Source organism: Tursiops truncatus, chromosome 14 (genome assembly GCF_011762595.2).
Source record: "Tursiops truncatus isolate mTurTru1 chromosome 14, mTurTru1.mat.Y, whole genome shotgun sequence".
In the NCBI taxonomy this organism is placed as follows: Eukaryota; Metazoa; Chordata; class Mammalia; order Artiodactyla; family Delphinidae; genus Tursiops; species Tursiops truncatus.
In genome coordinates, this window is record NC_047047.1 from 59,396,958 (window position 1) to 59,414,447 (window position 17,490).

The following is a 17,490-nucleotide window of genomic DNA, read 5'->3' on the forward strand; positions in this document are numbered from 1 at the left end:
ACTAATGAAGAGTACACCATAATTAGGGTCTTGTTCTGATTTGAGGGATCCATGAAGGTGTAATAGTTGGAGCGTTGTTAATGCCAGGTAAAGGAAATGCCCCTGAGGAGCTTTCTGTGACTGCCTCAATTTTCTTACTCAACCCCTGTGAGCAGATAGGGTAGGGGGTCCCTGGAGAAAGAGAAGCAGGCATGGCTTTCTTGACATAAGAGAAGCCATTTTTGGCCTAAGCCATTTTGTGATCCAAGCCTGGCCGCAATGCTTGCCCTTGAACAGGTCTCAGTAATTAATAATCTTAAGGGAACAAAATGACTCTTATGGGGCAAGAGAAGGAACAATAGCAAGATAATAAGTCAGGTTGTAAAGACTCCCAGTTCTGTTTCAGTGGTAAAGGTTAGCCTGAAGCACATTCTTGAGCTGTTTTGCAGAATTCAAAACCCACTCAACCACCAGATCAACTGGAACCTAAAGAAGATGAGTTGACCTTTTCTGACACTTGTGACTTCAATCAGCTAAAGTTTGGATTCTCTCAACCTGTGCCCCAATTCTATGCTGAATTCTCCTCTGTTCAAGCCCCTCCATGAATATGCATATACCACCCAAACCCCTTCATGAATATGCATGCGCCCCCTTAGCTTAAAACTTCCCCAGTCTTGCTGTTCAGGGAGACACTGCTTTGGGAAAGGTCCCCGGTGTTCTCCTCACTGCAAGTAATAAGTCCTTCCTTCTCCCGATCTTTGGCTTGATTGTGTCTTTTGGTCTGACACCCACCAAGAGGAGACCCAGTTTGTGGTCAGCCCCACAGTCAGCTGATATGGTTCATTGGCACAACTGAACAATCATAAATGTGATAGATACATGTGAGAAATATGGGTGCGTAAGCTATATTTGTTTAAAGCATGTCATTATTAGTCAAAGTCACCCAGGGCTATACAGATCCAGAGCCCCAAACCATCCCTCCCGCTACTGGTATCCTCTTAACGTCTGGGCTTTGTACAATCTTTTGATCTCTTCTATCTGCTCTATAGAAACTGTCTCTCACTTGAACCTCCATTTTTTTTTTTTTTTTTTTTTTTTTCGGTACGCAGGCCTCTCACTGTTGTGGCCTCTCCCATTGCGGAGCACAGGCTCCGGACGCGCAGGCTCAGCGGCCATGGCTCACGGGCCCAGCCGCTCTGCGGCATGTGGGATCCTCCCGGACTGGGGCACGAACCCGTGTACCCTGCATTGGCAGGCGGACTCTCAACCACTGCGCCACCAGGGAAGCCCTGCACCTCCATTTTATTAGCATTTTGTGTCTGACTTTCTCTCACGCTTTCCTAAGATCTCTTTTAGTACTAAGATGCTTTTTATTTTGTCTGTTATTGTTTTTGCTGTCGTAACCTATTTTTCTCAAAACTTTTCAGACCTCCACCCCACAGGCGTTACCTACTCTGTTGAGGTTCGCTTTCCCCTCCAACGAGGACATGCACAATCTTTAGAGATTCATTCCCATTCAAAGACTCATCCACAATAAATACTTCTCATTTTAAAAGCAACCTCTATGACTTCCAGCAACTTGTTTAATATAGAGATACATAGATATTGGTATACATCACTTAAGGCACTACTCAGTGCCTTGAGCTGCCAGGCCCTGCTATGTTGGTTTGAAATATTAGAGCCTCAGTGTTAAAGGAACCAGGATGACAAAACAAATTAGGAAGGTAACTGGAATGGTTCAGACTGAAAAAAAGAAAGAAAATAAAAAAGCTTGATAACAAAGACTAAAATAATTGCACAGAAACTCAATCACTTCCACTGGGGAATGTATATAAACTAATTAATGGAGGTTGTTAATTGACAACTAGACTAGACTCTAGTGGAGACTCTTACCAAGCTGATTCAATCACTGAATTGGAGTAGAAGGCAGAGGATGTTGGGGGAGGTGGGAGAGACTCTGGTGGCAGGTTTCCAAAGTGGCACTGATTCTCACAAGCGTCAAGTGGAGGGACACACAAGTAGCAGGTATAAGGGCTGTGCCTCTACATAATCCGGGCGAGAAGGTAACTAACCTGCCCCAGCCCTAACCCCAGAATGCAAATACTCAAGCTCTCCCATTCAAAGTCCCGGCCATCCTCCTCCAAGTCTCCAGCACCGATCCCAAAGGGTCCACGTTCCCAGTGTGGTCCTGATTTGCTAACTCTAGCAGAGGGATGCAAGTAGCCACGAAAAAGCCCTCCTTGCTGCATCATGCCTGAGACACAGAAGCTGGCTAAAGTTCCAGTCTGCTGTAATGGTCACAAATGCAAGGGCAGCAGGGATCTCCACGTTAACAAGAATAAATTAGGAGTTTGAAATTAACATATACACACTACTATATATAAAACAGATAACCAACAAGGACCTACTGTATAGCACAGGGAACTATACTCAATATTTTGTAATAACCTATAAGGGAAAAGAATCTGAAAAAAAATAGATATATGTGTATGTATGACTGAATCACTTTGCTGCACACCTGAAACTAACACAACATTGTAAATAAATACTTCAATTAAAAACAAACAAAAAAATAAAAACCAAGTACCTAGGAAATTTTACTCTAGATAACCCATTGCTGCTGGTTGCTAAAGGGCACCTACTGGACAAGAGGGGCCCAGGAACTTGGGGTTGGCCTAGCCTTCCCTTCAGTTGGCCCAGGACACAGAGCAGTGGAGAGCTGTGGCCTCTGGGGCACTGTCCCCGAAGCAGGGGCGGTGGGAGCAGGACCCCAGCTCTGCCGGCTGCCGGCCTCTGGAGTGGAGTGGTTCTCCATCACCCTCAGTCTAGGAGACCAAAGTGTTACCAGATAAACCGTTCTGGATCCTGAATGTTTCCAGCATTCACTTTTCATGGACTCCATTCCTGACTTCCTCATGGTCAACTTCCAATGAGGGGAGCCAGTTTTTAGTAAAGTCCCCAAATACAGAGGTTACACCTCTCTCCCTACATATTGGATTCCAAGCTAAATTTCAATCCTGAACTGCACTGAGAAGTAGCACTTCTCTTGCTAAAGAAGAGGGAAAAAAACCCAAAACACAACTTAACCTGAAGGGGCACCCCACTACGTAGAGAGGAAGATGGCACAGGAAGGGCCAGTTTACCTGCCCCTAAAAACCAGCCTTGGGCCAATCAGCACACAGGAGCCCTCTGCTACATAAACCCTGCTTTACTAATTAGCCTTGATTTCAATCACCTTAGACTTTTTAAAGATCACCTGTGCTTGTGCTCTCTCTCCACACACAGGCCTCTCTCTCCCTCTCCTTCTCCCTCTGTGTAAAGGAGCTTTAAAGAAGCCTCCCATGGAACTTCCCTGGTGGTGCAGTGGTTAAGAATCCACCTGCCAATGGAGGGGACACGGGTTCGAGACCTGGTCCAGGAAGATCCCACATGCCGCGGAGCAACTGGGCCCGGGCGCCACATCTACTGAGCCTGCGCTCTAGAGCCCGTGCTCCATAAGAGAAGCCACTGCAATGAGAAGCCCGCACACCACAGCGAAGACCCAACACAGCCAAAAATAAAATAAATAAATAAAATATAATATAATAAGCCTCCTAGGCTGCTGCCACCAGAGGCAAGAGCCAAGCCAGGGCAGCACCATCTGTAGAGGTCCACCACCACTTACCTCAGGCCTGGGTGGATCCAGAGGCCAAACGGGAAGCTGGGATTTCGCAGAACTTCAGGCCCACCTGCAGTCAAAGGCTCACTAGTGCAAATGCATGATCCAATCTGGGTTATTTTGCAATCATGCATGCCAGACAATTAAGAGTCAAGTACTCAGAATTGTAACGTTGACAGGTTGCTGTGAACCTAGGGAGACTAACAAGAATCAGAGATCACATTACCAACTCCAAACAGCCCCCAAATCCTCCTATAATTACAGGCATTAGTGTCAGAACAGGATCCAGCCATGTTTTTTTTTAACATCACTGTATAGTCATTTTCACATTATTGATTCTTCCAATCCAAGAACATGGTATGTCTCTCCATCTGTTTGTGTCATCTTTGATTTCTTTCATCAGTATCTTACAGTGTTCTGAGTACAGGTCTTTTGCCTCCTTAGGTAGGTTTATTCCTAGGTATTTTATTCTTTTTGTTGTGATGGTAAATGGGACTGTTTCCTTAATTTCTCTTTCTGATCTTTCATTGTTGGTGTATAGGAATGCAAGAGATTTCTGTGCATTAATTTTGTATACTGCAACTTTACCAGATTCATAGATGAGATCTAGTAGTTTTCTGGTAGCATCTTTAGGATTTTCTATGTATAGTATCATGTCATCTGCAAACAGTGATAGTTTTTCTTCTTTCCCAATTTGGATTCCTTTCATTTCTTTTTCTTCTCTGATTGCCATGGCTAGGACTTCCAAAACTATATTGAACAATAGTGGCAAGAGTGGACATCCTTGTCTTGTTCCTGATCTTAGAGGAAATGCTTTCAGTTTTTCACCATTGAGAATGATGTTTGCTGCGGATTTGTCATATACGGCCTTTATTATGTTGAGGTAGCTTCCCTCTATGCCCACTTTCTGGAGAGTTTTTATCATAAATGGATGTTAAAGTTTGTCAAAAGCTTTTTCTGCATCTATTAAGATGATCATATGGTTTTTTTTCCTCAATTTGTTAATATGGTGTATCACATTGATTGATTTGCATATACTGAAGACTCCTTGCATCGCTGGGATAAATCCCACTTGAGTGTGCTGTATGATCCTTTTAATATGTTGGTGGATTTTGTCTGCCAGTACTTTGTTGAGGATTTCTGCATCTATGTTCATCAGTAATACTGGCCTGTAATTTTCTTTTTCTGGGGATATCTTTGTCTGGTTTGGGTATCAGAGTGATGGTGGCCTTGTAGAATGAGTTTGGGAGTGTTCCTTCCTCTGCAATATTTTGGAAGAGTTTGAGGACAGGTGTTAGCTCGTCTCTAAATGTTTAACAGAATTCACCTGTGAAACCATCTGGTCCTGGACTTTTGTTGGAAGATTTTTAATCACAGTTTCAATTTCATTACTTGTGATTGGTCTGTTCATATTTTCTATTTCTTTCTGTTTCAGTCTTGGAAGGTTGTACCTTTCTAAGAATTTTTCCATTTCTTCGAGGTCATCCATTTTATTGGCATATAGCTGCTTGTAGTAGTCTTTTATGATCCTTTGTAGTTCTGTGGTGTCAGTTGTAACTTCTCCTTTTTCATTTCTAATTTTATTAATTTGACAAATCTTTATTAAGATTTTGATATGCCAAGACTTGACTCTGAGTTTAAGCACCCAATACTCTCAGAACCACTCTTTCACCTCACGGGAAACCTGGTGTTCCTGTTCCTTGCCCATATTTCTTCCTGTTTCACCATGTACTTCAGTGTGAAGGTAAAATGAAGTGCTGCTTCTGTATTCAGGTACTTGCATTCTAAATTTTAGCTCTAATATGAAATAAAAAGTTGCACTTCCTGTTAAGATAATTCCCAGCTTTAGTAAAAAGATCCAGATGATTTTTAAAACCAAGGAAGTCTTCTAGAACCACCTAAATTAGCATTAAAATGTTCTACAAGGTGAGTGAGACATGATTCTAGCTCCAGTGTCTCTGGAAAATGTTTTAACTCGGTGTAGTATTTTGGGTTTTGAAGTCTTTTGATACCTATAATTTATCAGAAATGTTTATTTTTCTCTTTGGGTATTGTTAAAAGTACTTTTTGCATTTTAATTGTTACTTCACCATACACAAAGATACTTTTCTATGCAATGTGCCTTTTATTTTAAAATGGAAATGAGCGAGAAGATAAGCTTCATTTAATAGTAATTCACTTTACAGAAAATTTTCCTAAACTATATATATTTTTTCTTAAGATATATCTATATCTTGCCTTTACATTGCTTACAGTTTGGCTATATCACATATGTTCATGAACATATCTACGTTTATCATACGTTTATCTAGTTTTATTACAATTAATCCATTTTCCCCCTGGATATTATTCTAATCTTTTTAGGAACTCTAAGATTTTCTCATGTCTTTAAGTGACTTTTCGCCATGCAGTTTAGTGGAAATGGCACTCTATCACTTAATCAGAAAATTACCAACTGTGTGATTTTTGCACAAAGCACTTAAAACCTCAAAGCCTCTTGTTAATCTCTAAAATGGGCATTACAATATCTACCTGAGAGGATTGTTGTGAATGAATGTAAAAGCACTTCCAAAACTGAAAAGTGTAATTTGAAATAAATCAAGTATTATGACTACTAATCATCACTTGGACCCATATCATTGATTTAAAAAAAATTTTTAAGTCATTCTTTGCCCTTTTGCTTGAGTTGGGATCTCTACTAACTTTTCACAGAACAATTGACTATAAATGTCTAAATATCATTTCATTGCTTGAAATAATGTGACCGAGCAGTGAAAGCCTCCTACAAGCATGGAAATAAACAAAGCCTTAGCTCTCCCCACACACATAACATATACTAAAGGTCTGATTTTAAGATAAAAGCCATCACCCTGGCAGATTCAACAGGTAGCTTCATTTTTTAAATTATCAGTAGATTACGAAAACGAATCAAACACAGAGTTCTTATACTGACAAGAATTTCTCTTATAAAATATTTGTCAGATATTTATGTGACTCTGCATTTTCAGGTTCTGTTAGGATATTTAACTGCATGGAGTTTTGCTGGTTTAAAAAAAAGATATAGGGGTGCCTTCAACATGGCGGAGGAGTAAGACGTGGAGATCACCTTCCTCCCCACAAATACATCAAAACTACATCTACATGTGGAACAACTCCTACAGAACACCTACTGAACGCTGGCAGAAGACCTCAGACTTCCGAAAAGGAAAGAAACTCCCCATGTACCTGGGTAGGGCAAAAGAAAAACAGAGACAAAAGAATAGGGATAGGACCTGCACCTCTGGGAGGGAGCTGTAAAGGAGGAAAAGTTTCCACACACTAGGAAGCCCCTCCACTGGCGGAGACGGGGGGTGGGCTAGGGGGAAGCTTTGGAGCCATGGAGAAGAGCGCAGCAATAGGGGTGCAGAGGGCAAAGCGGAGAGATTCCCGCACAGAGGATTGGTGCGAACCAGCACTCACCAGCCTGAGAGGCTTGTCTGCTCACCTGCCGGTACGGTTGGGGCTGGGAGCTGAGGCTATGGCTTCGGAGGTCAGATCCCAGGGAGAAGATGGGGGTTGGCTGCGTGAACACAGCCTGAAGGGGGCTAGTGCGCCACAGCTGGCCGGGAAGGAGTCCGGGAAAAGTCTGGACCTGCCTAAGAGGCAAGAGACCATTGTTTTGGGGTGCGCGAGGAGAGGGGATACAGAGCACTGCCTAAATGAGCTCCAGAGACGGGCATGAGCCGCGGCTATCAGCACGGACACCAGAGACGGGCATGAAACGCTAAGGCAGCTGCTGCAGCCACCAAGAAGCCTGTGTGCAAGCACAGGTCACTATTCACACCTCCCTCCTGGGAGCCTGTAAAGCCCACCATGGCCAGGGTCCCGTGATCCAGGGACAACTTCCCCAGGAGAACACATGGCGTGCTTCAGGCTGTTGCAATGTTACGCTGGCCTCTGCCTCTGCAGGATCACTCTGCATTCTGTACCCCTCCGTCCCGCCCCCGCCCGGCCTGAGTGAGCCAGAGCCCCCTAATCAGCGGCTCCTTTAACTCTGTCCTCTCTGGGCACAGAACAGATGTCCTCAGGCGACCTACATGCAGAGGCGGGGCCAAATCCAAGCTGAACCCCAGGAGCCGTGCGAACAAAGAAGAGAAATGGAAATCTCTCCCAGCAGCCTCAGGAGCAGTGGATTAAATCTCACAGTCAACTTCATGTACCCTGCATCTCTGGAATACCTGAATAGACAACATATCATCCCAAAATTGAAGCAGTGGACTTTTAGAGGAACTGTAGACTTGGGGTTTGCTTTCTGCATCTAATTTGTTTCTGGTTTTATGTTTATATTAGTTTAGCATTTACAGTTTATTATCATTGGTAGATTTGTTTATTGATTTGGTTGCTCTCTTCCTTGTATATATATATATTCTTTTCCTTTTCCTCTTTTTGTGAGTGTGTATATGTATACTTCTTTGTGTGATTTTTGTCTGTATAGGTTTGCTTTTGTCATTTGTCCTAGAGTTCTGACTGTCCTTTTGTTTTGTTTTGTTTTTTTTAGTATAGTTTTTAGCACTTGTTATCATCGGTGGATTTTTTTTTTGTTTGGTTGCTCTCTTCTTTCTTTCTCTCTTTCTTTTTTTAAATTGCTTTTTAATTTTTTATTTTTAATAATTTTTCCATTTTAATTATTTTATTTTTAAAATTTATTTTTAATTTATTTATTTCCTTTTTTTTCTCCCTTTTCTTCTGAGCCATGTGGCTGACAGGGTCTTGGTGCTCTGGCCGGGTGTCAGGCCTGAGCCTCTGAGGTGGGAGAGCCAAATCAGGACATTGGTCACCAGAGACCTACTGGCCCCATGTAATATCACATGGCGAAAGCTCTCCCAGAGATCTCCATCTCAATGCTAAGACCCAGCTCCACACAACGACCACCAAGCTACAGTGCTGGACACCCTATACCAAACGACTAGCAAGAGAGGAACACAACCCCACCCATTAGCAGAGAGGCTGCCTAAAATCATAGTAAGTTCACAGACACCCCAAAACATACCACCTGATGTGGTCCTGCCCACCAGAAACACAAGATCCAGCCTCATCCACCAGAACACAGGCACCAGTCTGCTCCACCAGGATGCCTACACAACCCACTGAACCAACCTTACCCACTGGGAGCAGACACCAAAAACAATGGGAACTATGAACCTGCAGCCTGCGAAAAGGAGACCCCAAACACAGTAAGTCAAGCAAAATGAGAAGACAGAGAAATACACAGCAGATGAAGAAGCAAGGTAAAAATCCACCAGACCAAACAAATGAAGAGGAAACAGGCAGTCTACCTGAAAAAGAATTCAGAGTAATGATAGTAAAGATGATCCAAAACCTTGGAAATACAATGGAGAAAATATAAGAAACGTTTAACAAGGACCTAGGAGAACTAAAGAGCAAACAAACAACGATGAAAACACAATAAATGAAATTAAAAATTCTCTAGAGGGAATCAATAGCAGAATAACCGAGGTAGAAGAAGGGATAAGTGACCTGAAGATAAAATACTACACATAATTACCGCAGAGCAGGATAAAGAAAAAAGAATGAAAACAATTGAGGACAGTCTCAGAGACCTCTGGAACATTAAATACTCCACCATCCGAATTATAGGGGTCCCAGAAGACGAAGAGAAAAAAAAAGGGACTGAGAGAATATTTAATGAGATTATAGTTGAAAACTTCCCTAATATGTGTAAGGAAATAGTCAATCAAGTCCAGGAAGCACAGAGAGTCTCATACAGGATAAATCCAAGGAGAAACATGTGAAGACACCTATTAATCAAACTATCAAAAATTAAATACAAAGAAAAAATATTAAAAGCAGCAAAGGAAAAGCAACAATTAACATACAAGGGAATCCCCATAAGGTTAACAGCTGATCTTTCAGCAGAAACTCTGCAAGCCAGAAGGGAGTGGCAGGACATATTTAAAGTGATGAAGGAAAAAAACCTGCAACCAAGATTACTCTACCCAGCAAGGATCTCATTCAGATTTGATGGAGAAATTAAAACCTTTACAGACAAGCAAAAGCTGAGAGTGTTCAGCACCACCAAACCAGCTTTACAACAAATGCTAAACGAACTTCTCTAGGCAAGAAACACAAGAGAAGGAAAAGACCTACAATAACGAACCCAAAATAATTAAGAAAATGGGAATAGGAACATCCATATCGATAATTACCTTAAATGTAAATGGACTAAATGCTCCCACCAAAAGACACAGATTGGCTGAATGGACAGAAAAACAAGACCCATATATATGCTGTCTACAAGAGACCCACTTCAGACCTAGAGACACATACACACTGAAAATAAGGGGATGGAAAAAGATATTCCATGCAAATGGAAACCAAAAGAAAGCTGGAGTAGCAATTCTCATATCAAACAAAATAGACTTTAAAATAAAGACTATTAGAAGAGACAAAGAAGGACACTACATAATGATCAAGGGATTGATCCAAGAAGAAGATATAACAACTGTAAATATTTATGCACCCAACATAGGAGCACCTCAATACATAAGGCAAATGCTAACAACCATAAAAGGGGAAATCAACAGCGACATAGTAATAGTAGGGGACTTTAACATCCCACTTTCATCAATGGACTGATCATCCAAAATGAAAATAAGTAAGGAAATACAAGCTTTAAAGGCTACATTAAACAAGATGGACTTAATTTATATTTATAGGACATTCCATCCGAAAATAACAGAATACACATTTTTCTCAAGTGCTCATGGAACATTCTCCAGGATAGATCATATCTTGGGTCACAAATAAAGCCTTGGTAAATTTAAGCAAACTGAAATCGTATCAAGCATCTTTTCTGACCACAACACTATGAGACTAGATATCAATTACAGGAAAAAAACTGTAAAAAATAAAAACACATGGAGGCTAAACAATACGCTACTAAATAACCAAGAGATCACTGAAGAAATCACAGAGGAAATCAAAAAATACCTAGAAACAAATGACAATGAAAACATGACAACCCAAAACCTATGGCATGCAGCAAAAGCAGTTCTAAGAACAAGTTTGTAGAAATAAAATCCTACCTCAAGAAACAAGAAAAATCTCAAATAACCTAACCTTACACCTAAAGCAATTAGAGAAGGAAGAACAAAAAAACCCCAAAGTTCGTAGAAGGAAAGAAATCATAAAGATCAGATCAGAAATAAATGAAAAAGAAATGAAGGAAACAATAGCAAAGATCAGTAAAACTAAAAGCTGGTTCTTTGAGAAGATAAAACAAAATTGGTAAACCATTAGCCAGACACATCAAGATAAAAAGGGACAAGACTCAAATCCATAGAATTAGAAATGAAAAAGGAGAAGTAACAACTGACACTGCAGAAATACAAAGGATCATGAGAGATTACTACAAGCAACTCTATGCCAATAAAATGGACAACCGGAAGAAATGGACAAATTCTTAGAAAAGCACAATCTTCTGAGACTGGACCAGGAAGAAATAGAAAATATAAACAGACCAATCACAAGCATTGAGATTGAAACTGTGATTAAAAATCTGCCAACAAACAAAAGCCCAGGACCAGATGGCTTCACAGGAGAATTCTATCAAACATTTAGAGAAAACCTAACACCCATCTTTCTCAAACTCTTCCAAAATATAGCAGAGGGAGGTACACTCCTGAACTCATTCTATGAGGCCACCATCACCCTGATACCAAAACCAGACAAAGATGCCACAAAAAAATAAAACTATAGGCCCATATCACTGATGAACATAGATGCAAAAATCCTCAACAAAATACTAGCAAAGAGAATCCAACAGCACATTAAAAGGATCATACAGCACACTCAAGTGGGATTTATCCTAGGAATGCAAGGGTTCTTCAATATACGCAAATCAATCAATGTGATACACCATATTAACAACTTGAAGGAGAAAAACCATGTGATCATCTCAATAGATGCAGAAAAAGCTTTTGACAAAATTCAACACTCATTTATGATAAAAGCCCCCCAGAAAGTAGGCATAGAGGGAACTTACCTCAATGTAATAAAGGCCATATATGACAAATCCATAGCCAACATCGTTCTCAATGGTGAAAAACTGAAACCATTTCCACTACGATCAGGAAGAAGACAAGGTTGCCCACTCTCACAACTATTATTCAACATAGTTTTAGAACTTTTAGCCACAGCAATCAGAGAAGAAAAAGAAAGAAAAGGAATCCAATTTGGAAAAGAAGAAGTAAAACTGTCACTGCTTGCAGATGACATGATACCATACATACAGAATCCTAAAGACGCTACCAGAAAACTACTAGAGCTAATCAATGAATTCGGTAAAGTAGCAGGATACAAACTTAATCACAGAAATCTCTTGCATTCCTATACACTAATGATGAAAAATCTGAAAGAGAAATTAAGGAAACACTCCCATTTACCACTGCAACAAAAAGAATAAAATACCTAGGAATAAACCTACCTAAGGAGACAAAAGACCTGTATGCAGAAAACTATAAGACACTGATGAAAGAAATTAAAGATGATACAAACAGATAGAGAGATATACCATGTCTTGGATTGGAAAAATCAACATTGTGAAAATGACTCTACTACCCAAAGCAATCTACAGATTCAGTGCAATTCCTATCAAACTACCAATGGCATTTTTCACAGAACTAGAACAAAAAATTGCACAATTTGTATGGAAACACAAAAGACCCTGAATACCCAAAGCAATCTTGAGAAAGAAAAACGGAGCTGGAGGAATCAGGCTCCCGGACTTCAGACTATATTACAAAGCTACAGTAATCAAGACAGTATGATAGTGGCACAAAAATAGAAATATAGATCAATGGAACAGGAAAGAAAGCCCAGAGATAAAGCCACGCACATATGGTCACCTTATCTTTGATAAAGGAGGCAAGAATATTCAATGGAGAAAAGACAGCCTCTTCAATAAGTGGTGCTGGGAAAACTGGACAGCTACCTGTAAAAGAATGAAATTAGAACACTTCCTAACACCATAGACAAAAATAAACTCAAAATGGATTAAAGACCTAAATGTAAGGCCAGACACTATAAAACTCTTAGAGGGAAACATAGGCAGAACACTCTATGACATAAATTACAGCAAGATTCTTTTTGACCCACCTCCTAAAGAAAGGGGAATAAAAACAAGAATAAACAAATGGGACCTAATGAAACTTAAAGCTCTTGCACATCAAAGGAAACCATAAACAAGACGGAAGGACAACCCTCAGAATGGGACAAAATATATGCAAACGAAGCAACTGACAAAGGATTAATCTCCAAAATTTGAAGCAGCTCATGCAGCTATCAAAAAAACAAACAACTCAATCCAAAAATGGGCAGAAGACCTAAATAGACATTTCTCCAAAGAAGACGTACAGATGGCCAAAAAAACACATGAAAGGATGCTCAACATCATTAATCATTAGAGAAATGCAAATCAAAACTACAGTGAGATATCATCTCACACCGGTCAGAATGACCATCATCAAAAAATCTAGAAATAATAAATGCTGGAGAGGATGTGGAGAAAAGGGAACCCTCTTGCACTGCTGGTGGGAATGTGAATTGGTACAGCCACTATGGAGAACAGTATGGAGGTTCCTTAAAAAACTACAAATAGAACTACTATATGACCCAGCAATCCCACTACAGGGCATTTACCCTGAGAAAACCATAATTCAAAAAGAGTCATGTACCAAAATGTTAATTGCAGCTCTATTTACAATAGCCAGGAGATGGAAACAACCTAAGTGTCCATCATGGGATGAATGGATAAAGAAGATGTGGCACATATACAGTGGAATATTAGCCATAAAAAGAAATGAAATTGAGTTATTTGTAGTGAGGTAGATGGACCTAGAGTCTGTCATACAGAGTGAAGTAAGTCAGAAAGAGAAGGACAAATACCGTATGCTAACACATATATATGGAATCTTAAAAAAAAAAAATGGTTCTGAAGAACCTAGGGGCAGGAGAGGAATAAAGACACAGACCTAGAGAATGGACTCGAGGACACGGGGAGGGGGAAGGGTAAGCTTGGACGAAGTGAGAGAGTGGCATGGACATATATACACTACCAAATGTAAAACAGATAGCTAGTGGGAAGCAGCCGCATAGCACAGGGAGATCAGCTCGGTGCTTTGTGTCCACCCAGAGGGGTGGGATAGGGAGGGTGGGAGGGAGACGCAAGAAGGAGGAGAAATGGGGATAAATGTATATGTATAGCTGATTCACTTTGTTATACAGCAGAAACTAACACACCATTGTCAAGCAAGTATACTCCAATAAAGATGTGAAAAAAAAATGGGTTCCTTACTGACAGATATCATTATGGTAAACAAGGTATTTGGAAAGGCCAACAATAATGGTGCTGGCAGAAGCACTGGAGGAAGAAAAAGCAATTCCATACCTGGAATAAATGCTTACTCCACAGAGGGCAATCCCTCTCCACTCCACGATGGAAAGGCTCCATGTAACCCACCCGTCCCCAAGTGGCAGGCTGGTCTCCTTCGGTGTACGGGGTACTTGTGCTGGGAGCTCAGTGTTGGTCTTTGCTGTTGGAAGGCTGGGTGCTCAGCAGCCGGATCAACCTTGACAAGAACTCCATGTTGATGAAGTCACACACATCATCCACTCCTATTGCCGAAGGCTCTTCATTTGTGTGGAACAAGCAAGCACTGGGGTAGCTGGGGAACAGCCCGACTGACATCTACAGTTTCTTGCACAACTGCTTCTCAAAAGTCTCCTCAGCAGGGGGTACCTTTGATGAATATTCACAAGGGGACCCAATACACTCACCCTCTTTGTCCATTCCAAGTGATCACCCACATCCTTTTCCCCAGACCTCCTTATCATCAACCCTCTGATCTTGCTCTTTCCAAATCTCTGAATATCCAGGTAAATTGCTAGCTACTGGTACTGTCCAGGCCACTAGCTTTATTGCCTTCCAAGTGACAACTAAATATAGTTCCACCTGCTCAAAGTTCCACGAACTGGGAAGATTTTCCTTTTTCCCATTATCTTTTAGGGCTACCTCCCTGAAGTGCTGTCGGAATATATCAGTCTACTTCCAATTAATGCTAGCGTATTGTGCTTCAACTGAATTTTTCTTTCTAAGTCACCTGTTCACAAGGAACTCCCCATGAGACCGGGGATGTGGGTTGATAGAGTGGGAGTGAGTGCCATGGGGGTCTCACATATCTGCTCATGTAACACACCTGTGGGCTGCCATCTATTTCAGTACTAGAAACTCCAGGACCAGTTTACCACCACTAAAGATCTCTGGTGAGCAAACGTTTCTGACTACTGCTCTGACCCTGCTGCCCTTTTTTTTTGGAGGGGCAGGTGGAGTTAAGTGTTGCCACATGGCCTTTGCCACTCTGGGAGCCATAATCCCCATTGAAATCAGGTAGTTTTTCAATGGCAACATCTCCCATCAACATTCTCCAGGCACAGTGGGCAGCCAATACAGAGCTTTTCAAAGATGAAACTATATTTCTGAATGCCTGGTGGAGGGTCCTTTGGATATTCTTGGGGGACACGGTTAGACAATGAAGGAATAGGTTGCATATGATTAATCTACTCTAATATTCCTGACTCCTTAAGTATTTTTGATTTCTTCATCTGTATACTTGGCATCACAATTTCACTTAATGTGGGCCACCACTGAGCCCAGGTTACAGTAAGCCAACTAAACAAACTCTTAGAACCATTCCCAGCTGCTGGAGCCAGCACATTGAGTGCATAATCTAAACTGTGTTCCGTCTTTCATGTCACCTTTAGAAGCATATCCATGAACTTTTCTTGGGTTTCTGCTGATAAAAATTAGCGAAATCTTGTAATTCTTTCATTATGTAAACTATATCCTCTGGATCAGATCTTGTCTGTATCCTGTTGGGGCCTTCTAGCACCTGATTCTAGTTCTAGGAGTGAAGACAAGAAGGAGGAATGGGGCGTTTGGAAATTTCAGCACGTCCTTGCAAGGTGACCAATTCAGGCTCTTCAAGCTTGGCTGTACCAGACTTATCCAACAAGGATGGAAGGACTGTGGTGACTCAGCAGAATTTGGGAGGGCAATGGACTCATTCAAATCCACCCAAATTCCCAGGTCCTCATTCTTTCCCAGTCAATAGCCTCAATGTTCCTAGAAGAGACCTGGTGAGGCTGCAAATTAAAGTTATATAGAAATTCGGCTACCTGCAGCACTGGACTCTGTAGCTAATTTCTGCTCCATCAGCCCTGAGACTACATGAAGTAAGAGGTTCTTCTGGGGCAGTCATAAAAGCTTGTGTCCTCTGACCATGCTTGAGCTTGTCAGAGCTTTCTTTCTTTAAGCTCTTTTGGACAGTTCAGGGGCTTCAGAAAGTCACAAAACATGTCATTGCTACTGCCATTGCATCTGAAACAACCACCCCACACCCACGAAGCTGGGAAATGGACTCCTGCAAACGAACGGCCACTACAGTTGGAGATTTCTTGTCATCTCAAGGGTCACAGAAAGATGTCTCTGCCTCCTATCTGCCTTCTAAACCTCCCACCAGTGCTTCATATTTGGGGAACTTAAATCAAGGAAAATAGTGTTTAGCCATTGATACCCTGCAATATGGGGGTGGGGTGTGTGTGTGCAGAAGAGATATGGGAAAGGATGCCTGGAGCCAATGGTCAATATGTAATGTATACCTGAAATCCATCTTGGAACTGCCTCTCTCCCTCACCCTCACTGGGATATTGAGGTACAGGATCCTGGTTCTAATTCCAGCTCCCCTGCTCACCAGCTGTTACTTCTCTGTGCCTCAGGCCTCAGTTTTCTCATCTGTTAAATGGCACCTACCTTGCAGTACTGTTACGAGGTTAAGTCTTCAGCACTCCTCAGTCACTGTGTCAAGGTGCCAGTATTACTCTGGGAGTGTGTCATAGTCCCTTAGGTGAGTAGGATTTCTTACAACTCTGGGACTACTGGTAAGGACTTTGGTGGTAAACTCCAGGAGGTCCCGAAGGCAGCAGGTAGCTCTCCTAACTGCTGGATTGGCTGGTACTTGATACAGCAGCTGGCAAGTACCTGTTGAATGAATGGATGGATGGGTGGAAACAGATAAGGAAATTATGCCCCCAGGCCTCTTCATCCCCAGCCTGGTTAACGTGAGGAGAAGGAGGAGGGCAAAGAAATGGTGGTTATGGGAAAAGGAATCCTGGCTTTGCCCTGGGAGAGTTAATTTACTCAGTTTTCTTCCATTAATAAAATGGAGCTGATGATATCCAGCCCCCCAACCCCATCCCAAATATTTGTGTTGAAGAGGAAACTGGAGCGTTGATCACAGAGCGCCTGCCACGTCGCGGGCCTCGGAGACCTCAACGTACTCCCCACCTCCCGGAGTACCCTGCCCGCACGGGGGCCGGGAGCACCCCCAGAAGCAGGGATAGGGCTGCAGGGTCTTGGACGTGCCCGGTCCGCCCCGCGGTACCCCCCACGCGGACTCGGGGTGGAGGCGCCAGTTTCCCGCTATCGCTGAGCCTGTGCGGACGTGGGCTGACGTGTGCGGACCCGTACGGACCCGTGCGGACTCGGGGTGGAGGCGGCACTTTCCCGCTATCGCTGAGCCTGTGCGGACGTGGGCTGACGTGTGCGGACCCGTACGGAGTCTTACGGACCCGTGCGGGAGGGCGGGAAGAAGGCGGAGAGGAAGGAAGGCGGAGTCCGCGGGGAAAACGAAACCGAGAGCGAACTGCCCAGACCCCGCTGAGCTTCCAGTGAGGCCGCAGCTCGCGTCCCCAGCCCGGTACTGGACTCTGGTAAGATACCCCTGACCCCTGCGCCG

The 17,490-nt window shown here is 42.4% G+C and overlaps 1 protein-coding gene across 4 annotated transcripts in view; it reads left to right on the plus strand.

Moving 5' to 3' along the window:
• Positions 1–17,319: 17,319 nt before the first annotated feature.
• The window catches only part of EIF2AK2 (eukaryotic translation initiation factor 2 alpha kinase 2), a 40,610-nt gene continuing 40,439 nt past the window's right edge, over positions 17,320–17,490 (plus strand). For all 4 annotated transcript variants that reach the window (XM_019943087.3, XM_033838717.2, XM_033838716.2 and 1 more), the window contains exon 1: positions 17,320–17,464. The gene's annotated coding sequence lies outside the window, so the exon portion shown is untranslated. The remainder of the gene's footprint in view (positions 17,465–17,490) is intronic.